This window comes from Columba livia, chromosome 10 (genome assembly GCF_036013475.1).
Source record: "Columba livia isolate bColLiv1 breed racing homer chromosome 10, bColLiv1.pat.W.v2, whole genome shotgun sequence".
Classification (NCBI taxonomy): Eukaryota; Metazoa; Chordata; class Aves; order Columbiformes; family Columbidae; genus Columba; species Columba livia.
In genome coordinates this window covers 23094514-23101536 of record NC_088611.1, presented here as the reverse complement: position 1 = coordinate 23101536, position 7023 = coordinate 23094514, and the positions used below count along the sequence as shown (strand labels likewise).

General features: G+C 55.1%; 1 long non-coding RNA gene across 1 annotated transcript; it reads right to left on the bottom strand.

Moving 5' to 3' along the window:
* Nucleotides 1-693: 693 nt before the first annotated feature.
* LOC135580417 (uncharacterized) lies at nucleotides 694-6979 on the bottom strand. Its single transcript, XR_010474945.1, has 2 exons — nucleotides 4924-6979; nucleotides 694-4299 (listed from the first exon to the last, which is right to left on the bottom strand). It is a non-coding gene; the product is annotated as an uncharacterized LOC135580417 (long non-coding RNA).
* Nucleotides 6980-7023: the final 44 nt, after the last annotated feature.

Genomic DNA, 7023 nt, shown 5'->3' with positions numbered 1-7023 from the left:
TTGGGTCTGTCAGGCTCTGTCAGGCTTTGATGGGCTCTGTAGGGCCCTGTCGAGACCTCTTGGGTCTGTCAGGCTGTGTCAGGCTTTGATGGGCTCTGTAGGGCTCTGTCGAGACCTGTTGGGCTCTGCTGAGCCCTGTCAAGATTTCTCAGGCTCTGTTGAGACCCCCAGGGCTCTGTCATACACATTGAGGCTCTATCAGGAACTGACAAGATTTGTCAGGCCCTGACGGGTCCTGTTGGGCTCTGCCAAGCTTTGTCAGGCTCTGTGAGGATCCGTCAAACTCTCTCGGGCCCTGTCAGGCCCTGTCGGACTTTCTCAAGCTCTCTCAGGCCCTGCCTGGCTCTGTTGGTCTTTCTTGAGCTTTGTCTGCCCCTGTCATGCCCTGTCGGGTACATGGCTCAGCAGCGGAGGTGAAGGAGTTGTAGGTCTGTAGGCCACACCCCCTGCAGGGAGCCCACCAATGGGGGTGGAAGTGTGGGTCAAGGGGGAGGAGCCCAGCTGGGAGGGTGAGGTGCTTGGAAAGGGGGTGGGGCCTGATTAGGGTACACCCCTTTGGGAAGGCACATTGGGGAGAGCTTGGGAGGGAGGTGGGGTTGACAGTGGCCCTGCCCACACCTTCAGCCCCACCCTCAACCCTAAACCCCACCCCCAAATCCTTCACTGGAAATGGAAGAAACCAAATGCTTAAGGTTTTTTTACATTATTTAATTTTATTGGGTGAGAATTGGCCCCAAAACCAGGTTAAAAATCCCCCAACATGGCCCTGGGGGAGCAACGTCAGGATGGCAGCGGCACAGTGCTGCCCTTTTCCAAGATGGCCGTCAGGGGCAAACAGAGTCACAGGCCCCACCACCCACCTTGGGCCCCACCCCAAAATGGCCACCCTAGGCAGGCACCACCCACCTCAGCCCCACCCTTCCAGCACAGGCTTGGCAGCCATGACAGCCATGGCCCCGCCCACCAGCAGGGACACAGCAGCCGAGATGGCCACGCCCATCAGGGCAGCCACCTTGTTCCCATGGGCAGGGTGCAGGGCCACAGGGGCAGCCGATACAGCCGGGAGCTGCCGCCTGAGCACGGCGCAGACCAACAGCCCCTCCGGCAGTGCCAGCATGGCTGCCAGCCCTCCCCCCCCCAGCCATCTTGGATTCCAAGCAGGGTGCCGCCCAGCAGCCATGCTGTCCTCATTTTGTTGTGCACAGGGCCCCGTGCAGCATTGCAACCCAGGACAGCTGGTGGGGTGAGGGGACCCAGGAATCTCGATCTATGGGTGGAATGCAGCAGCTGTGGGGTGCTACATATCAGTGGGCCAGAGTGCTGGAAGTATATGGTGCTGCAGAGCAGTGCTGTGGCTGTATAGGGCAGACTGGATCTGTGGGGCACTGCTGTGGGTCTATGGGGCAGGGTGCAGGAGCTAGTGCGCTGTAGGGCAGAATTGCTGGCCTATGGGCTAGTGGGAAGAAGCTATGGTGTTTTCTGGGACAGTGCTGTCGATCTATAGGGCAGAGGAACTATGGGGTGCTGTAGGGTTACACTGTGGGTCTATAGGGCAGAGTGAACAAGATATGGGGTGCTGTGGGACAGCACTGTGTGTCTATGGGGCACAGTGGAGACTTAGGGTGCTGTGGAGCACTGCTGTCCATTTATGTGGCAGAGTAAAAGCAGCTATGGGGTGCAGTGACTCTATAGGGCAGAGGGGCTATGGGCTGCTGTGGGTCTCTGTGTGGGTCACTCACCTGTAGGGGGTTCAGCCTCTTCAGGGGTGTTTCACACCACAACAACCCCATTGACCCCACAGCCGCCCTGACCCCCACACCACCCCATAGACCCTTGTGACCCACCCATAGTGGGCAGTGCAGGCGCAGTCAGGAGGGAAGGGTGGTCAGGTGGACAGAGGTGTGGGGCGCTGTGGGGCAGCACTTTGCACCAATGGGGCAGAACACAGCACCTACAGGCTGCTGTGGGGCAGCTCTCTGGGTCTAAGGGGCAGAGTAGAGTCCTGTGCGGCAGCACTGTGGGTCTATGGGGAAGAGTAGAGTCACTATGGGGTGCTGGGGGGCACTCCTGTGGATGTATGGGGCAGAGTAGAGGAGCTATACGGTGCTGTGGGGCAGTACTGGGCATCCATGGGGCAGAGTGCAGGAGCCATGGGGTGCTGGGGGGCACTCCTGTGGATGTATGGGGCAGAGTACAGGACCTATATGGTGCTGTGGGGCAGTACTGGGCATCCATGGGTCAGAATGCAGGAGCCATAGGGTGCTGGGGGGCACTCCTGTGGATGTATGGGGCAGAGTACAGGACCTATATGGTGCTGTTGGGCAGTACTGGGCATCCATGGGGCAGAGTGCAGGAGCCATGGGGTGCTGCAGGGCACTCCTGTGGATATATGGGGCAGAGTACAGGACCTATATGGTGCTGTGGGGCAGTACTGGGCATCCATGGGGCAGAGTGCAGGAGCAATGGGGTGTTGTGAGGCAGTGTTGTGGGTCTATGGGGCAGAGTGTAGGAGCCATGGGGCATTGTAGGACAGTACAGTGGGTCTATAGGCCAGATGAGCTATAGGGTGCTATGGGACAGCACTGTGGATCTGTGGGGCAGAGTACAGGAGCTATAGGGTGCTGTAGGGCAGCACTCTGCACCCATGGGGCAGAGTGGAAGACATATGAGGTACTCTGTGGCACTGCTGTAGACATATGGGGCAGAGTGGAGAAGCCATGGGGTGCTGTGGGATAGCAAGCAGGAGCTATAGGGTGCTGTGGGGCAGTGTTGTGGATCCGTAGGGCAGAATGGAGGTGCTATGGGGCACTGTGGGGCACTGTGTGGGTCACTCACCTGTAGGGGGTTCAGCCTCTTCAGGGGTGTTTCACACCACAACAACCCCATTGACCCCACAGCCGCCCTGACCCCCACACCACCCCATAGACCCTTGTGACCCACCCATAGTGGGCAGTGCAGGCGCAGTCAGGAGGGAAGGGTGGTCAGGTGGACAGAGGTGTGGGGCGCTGTGGGGCAGCACTTTGCACCAATGGGGCAGAACACAGCACCTACAGGCTGCTGTGGGGCAGCTCTCTGGGTCTAAGGGGCAGAGTAGAGTCCTGTGCGGCAGCACTGTGGGTCTATGGGGAAGAGTAGAGTCACTATGGGGTGCTGGGGGGCACTCCTGTGGATGTATGGGGCAGAGTAGAGGAGCTATACGGTGCTGTGGGGCAGTACTGGGCATCCATGGGGCAGAGTGCAGGAGCCATGGGGTGCTGGGGGGCACTCCTGTGGATGTATGGGGCAGAGTACAGGACCTATATGGTGCTGTGGGGCAGTACTGGGCATCCATGGGTCAGAATGCAGGAGCCATAGGGTGCTGGGGGGCACTCCTGTGGATGTATGGGGCAGAGTACAGGACCTATATGGTGCTGTTGGGCAGTACTGGGCATCCATGGGGCAGAGTGCAGGAGCCATGGGGTGCTGCAGGGCACTCCTGTGGATATATGGGGCAGAGTACAGGACCTATATGGTGCTGTGGGGCAGTACTGGGCATCCATGGGGCAGAGTGCAGGAGCAATGGGGTGTTGTGAGGCAGTGTTGTGGGTCTATGGGGCAGAGTGTAGGAGCCATGGGGCATTGTAGGGCAGTACAGTGGGTCTATAGGCCAAATGAGCTATAGGGTGCTGTGGGACAGCACTGTGGATCTGTGGGGCAGAGTACAGGAGCTATAGGGTGCTGTAGGGCAGCACTCTGCACCCATGGGGCAGAGTGGAAGACATATGAGGTACTCTGTGGCACTGCTGTAGACATATGGGGCAGAGTGGAGAAGCCATGGGGTGCTGTGGGATAGCAAGCAGGAGCTATAGGGTGCTGTGGGGCAGTGTTGTGGATCCGTAGGGCAGAATGGAGGTGCTATGGGGCACTGTGGGGCACTGTGTGGGTCACTCACCTGTAGGGGGTTCAGCCTCTTCAGGGGTGTTTCACCCCACAACAACCCCATTGACCCCACAGCCGCCCTGACCCCCACACCGCCCCATAGACCCTTGTGATCCCCCCCTGCCCCCTCCCCGCCATGGTGTGCAGTGGAGATGTGGCCAGCCGGAGGAGGTGGGGGGGGCGCACAGTCAGCAGGAGTGCAGTGGGGGGGGCACGCGGTCAGCCGGGGGGGGCGGGGGGGCACAGTCAGCCGGAGTTGGGGGGGGGCACGCGGTCAGCCGAGTTGCGGGGGGGGGGGGCACGCGCGGTCAGCCGGAGCGGGGGGCGCGGTCAGCCGGAGGGGGCGTGGCCAGGCTGCCGTCGCTGTTCTCTGCGCAGGAGCTGCAGTGGGAAAGGGAAGGAAAGGGCCGTTATTTGTGTCACAGTCCTGGGAAACAGCCCCAAATCCCCCCGCTTCAACATTAACCGAGTGAGCAAATTAACTGCCAAAAAAATGGATCTTGAAAGCTTCTTTGAGCACAAATTATCCTAAAAACAGCCCCAAAATGAAGTAAATTGAATTTGAGACCAAACAGCCTTAAAAATCTCAAAATCCTGCCCAAATATGGTCCCTCACAGCTTTATATAATAAGATATATATGTAAAAATAGATTAGATACATTACATAGTAATTATACATAATATATATAATATATATTAATATTTAATGAATATCATTACAATAGTATATTATAGATATCATTATGCCATTATATATTAATTATAAATTTCATTACATAATATCAATGAGTATTAGTTGATCAGTTAATTATATCAGATTATATATTATATATTTCTACTATTCATCATATCGTTTATAGTAGCATATTGCTATACTGATTTAGTCTATATATTTACTATTAAATTAAAATTAACTTTAATAATTTAAATTTAAATTAAATTAAAAATAAGTTAAATTAAATTAAAATATAGAAATAAATTTTAAAATGGAATGTAAACAATTACGTGGGTTTAGGGAGGCGGCGACCAATCAGCGCCTTTCTCTCCTCAGAGGCAGCGACCAATCAGCGCCTTTCTCTCCCTCGGAGACAGCCGAGCGGGGCTGAGCCGGGGGAGGCTTTCCCGCCAGACGGCACCGGCCAATCAGCGAGCGTCTCCTCGGCCCCCTCAGCGTGAGGGAGAGCGGGACGGGGGAGACAAAATGGCGGCGGGTTAAAAAAGCCGAACATGTTCCCGCTTAAATATTAATTCAGTAAATTATATAAATAAATAGATTTTTAAAGCTTTTTTTGGGGCCAAATCAGCACCAGATCTGGGACCCCCAGCTCTAGACACGTTCAATGAAGTGAATTCAGCCCTAAAACCCCCCAAAAAGCAACGAAATGCCCCTCCCGGCTTTAAATACAATAACTTACACACTTATTTCAACAACTACTTACATTATTTTAACAATTAATAATTTAAACAATTAAGCGGCTTTAGGAGCCTCAGAACCGCCCAAAATGCTCAAAAAAACCCTCATAAAACCTCAAAAAGCCCCGTTTAAATATAATAATGTAAATTAATAAGCGGTTAACAGAAAAAAACGCATTTGGACTCGCAATCCTGGGAAACAGCCCCAAATCTCCCCCCGGGCTTTAAATATTAATCTATTGTATAAATTCTTATCAATAAGTAGATTCAAAAAGCTTTAAAGTCGCAAATCGGCCCCTCAAACTTTAAACGCGTTAAATAAACCTTTTAAAAAGCCGATTTAGACCCCAACGGCCCCAAAACGGCTCCTCACAGCGCTAAATAATTGAAACAACTCAGCGTCTTCAGGAGCCCCGAACCGCAGTGAAATAATAAATCAAATAATAAACCAACAATTAAATCTTAGGAGCCTCAAACCCGCCCAAAATGTTCCAAATAAAACCTCAAATAAACCCTTTAAACATAACAATTTAAATAAATAAGGGCTCTAAAAAAACCGATTTGGACTCAAAATCCCGGGGAAAAGCCCCAAATCTCCCCGAGCTTTAAACTTTAATTCTCCTGATAAACCCTCAATAAACAGATTTCAAAGGCGCCTTCTGGCACAAATCGGCACCCAAAAATTACGTAAAAACATCTTTTAAAAGCCGAATTAGACCCAAACCAGCCCCGCTTGCTGAGAAAAGCCCCGAACCGGCTCCTCCCGCGTTCAACACAACGATTTAAGCCGCTAAAGCGGCTTCGGGAGCCTTAATCGCCCCCGCCCCCCCCCCCCCCCCCCCCCAAACCCGCGGCTTTAAAACCCCAGTTCCGATCAAAACCCCCAGATACACCCCAGCCCGCCGGTCACTCATTAACCCGCCGAGCCCCAATTAACACCCGCACGATAATTACCGCCCTTACCCATCCCGTTAACTGATTCCGGCCGCCGTTCCTGCCGTTCTCCGGTTTCCCGCGGCGGGCGGGGGGGGGGGGGGGGGGGGGGGGGGGGGGGGGGCGATGAGCTCGCGCTGCCGCTGCCGCCTCCGCCTTTCTGGTCCTGCGCGCGTCCTGCGCCGCCCCATTTATTACCTCGTTGTCCCGCCCGGTCCCGCCCCCCGCCCGCCCTCCTTCCAATGGACGATCCGCCCCGTCAGCCGCGCTGCCCAATCAGCGCTTCGTTGCTGTGGGCTAACGTCGGCGAGAAAACGCCGACCAATCAGCGCCTTTTCTACCTCAGGGGCGCTAGCGAATCAGCGCCTGTTACTGGGAGGGCGAACTTCGGCGGAAAGTGACCAATCAGTGCCTTCCTCCCCTCAGCGACACGGTGACCAATCAGCGCCTTTCTCCCACCCCCTCGGAGAACCCCTCGTGGGGATGAGCCAATGGACGACTTCCGAGGCTGACACTGTCAGCCAATCAGCGAGCGCCTCCTCCCTCCCTCGGTATAAAATAGCGAATGAGAGGAGAAGGGGGAAACAAGATGGCGGAAGAGAAGGCATGGTGTTGGCATGCAGCGGCGATTGAGGAGGAAGGAGGAGAGTCGGGGCTAGGCGGAAAACCGGCGGCTCCTCCGGCCGCGGCAGCAGCAGCGATCGGGGGGTGTGTGGGGGGGGAAACCGGCGGCTCCTCCGGTCGCGGCAGCAGCAGCGA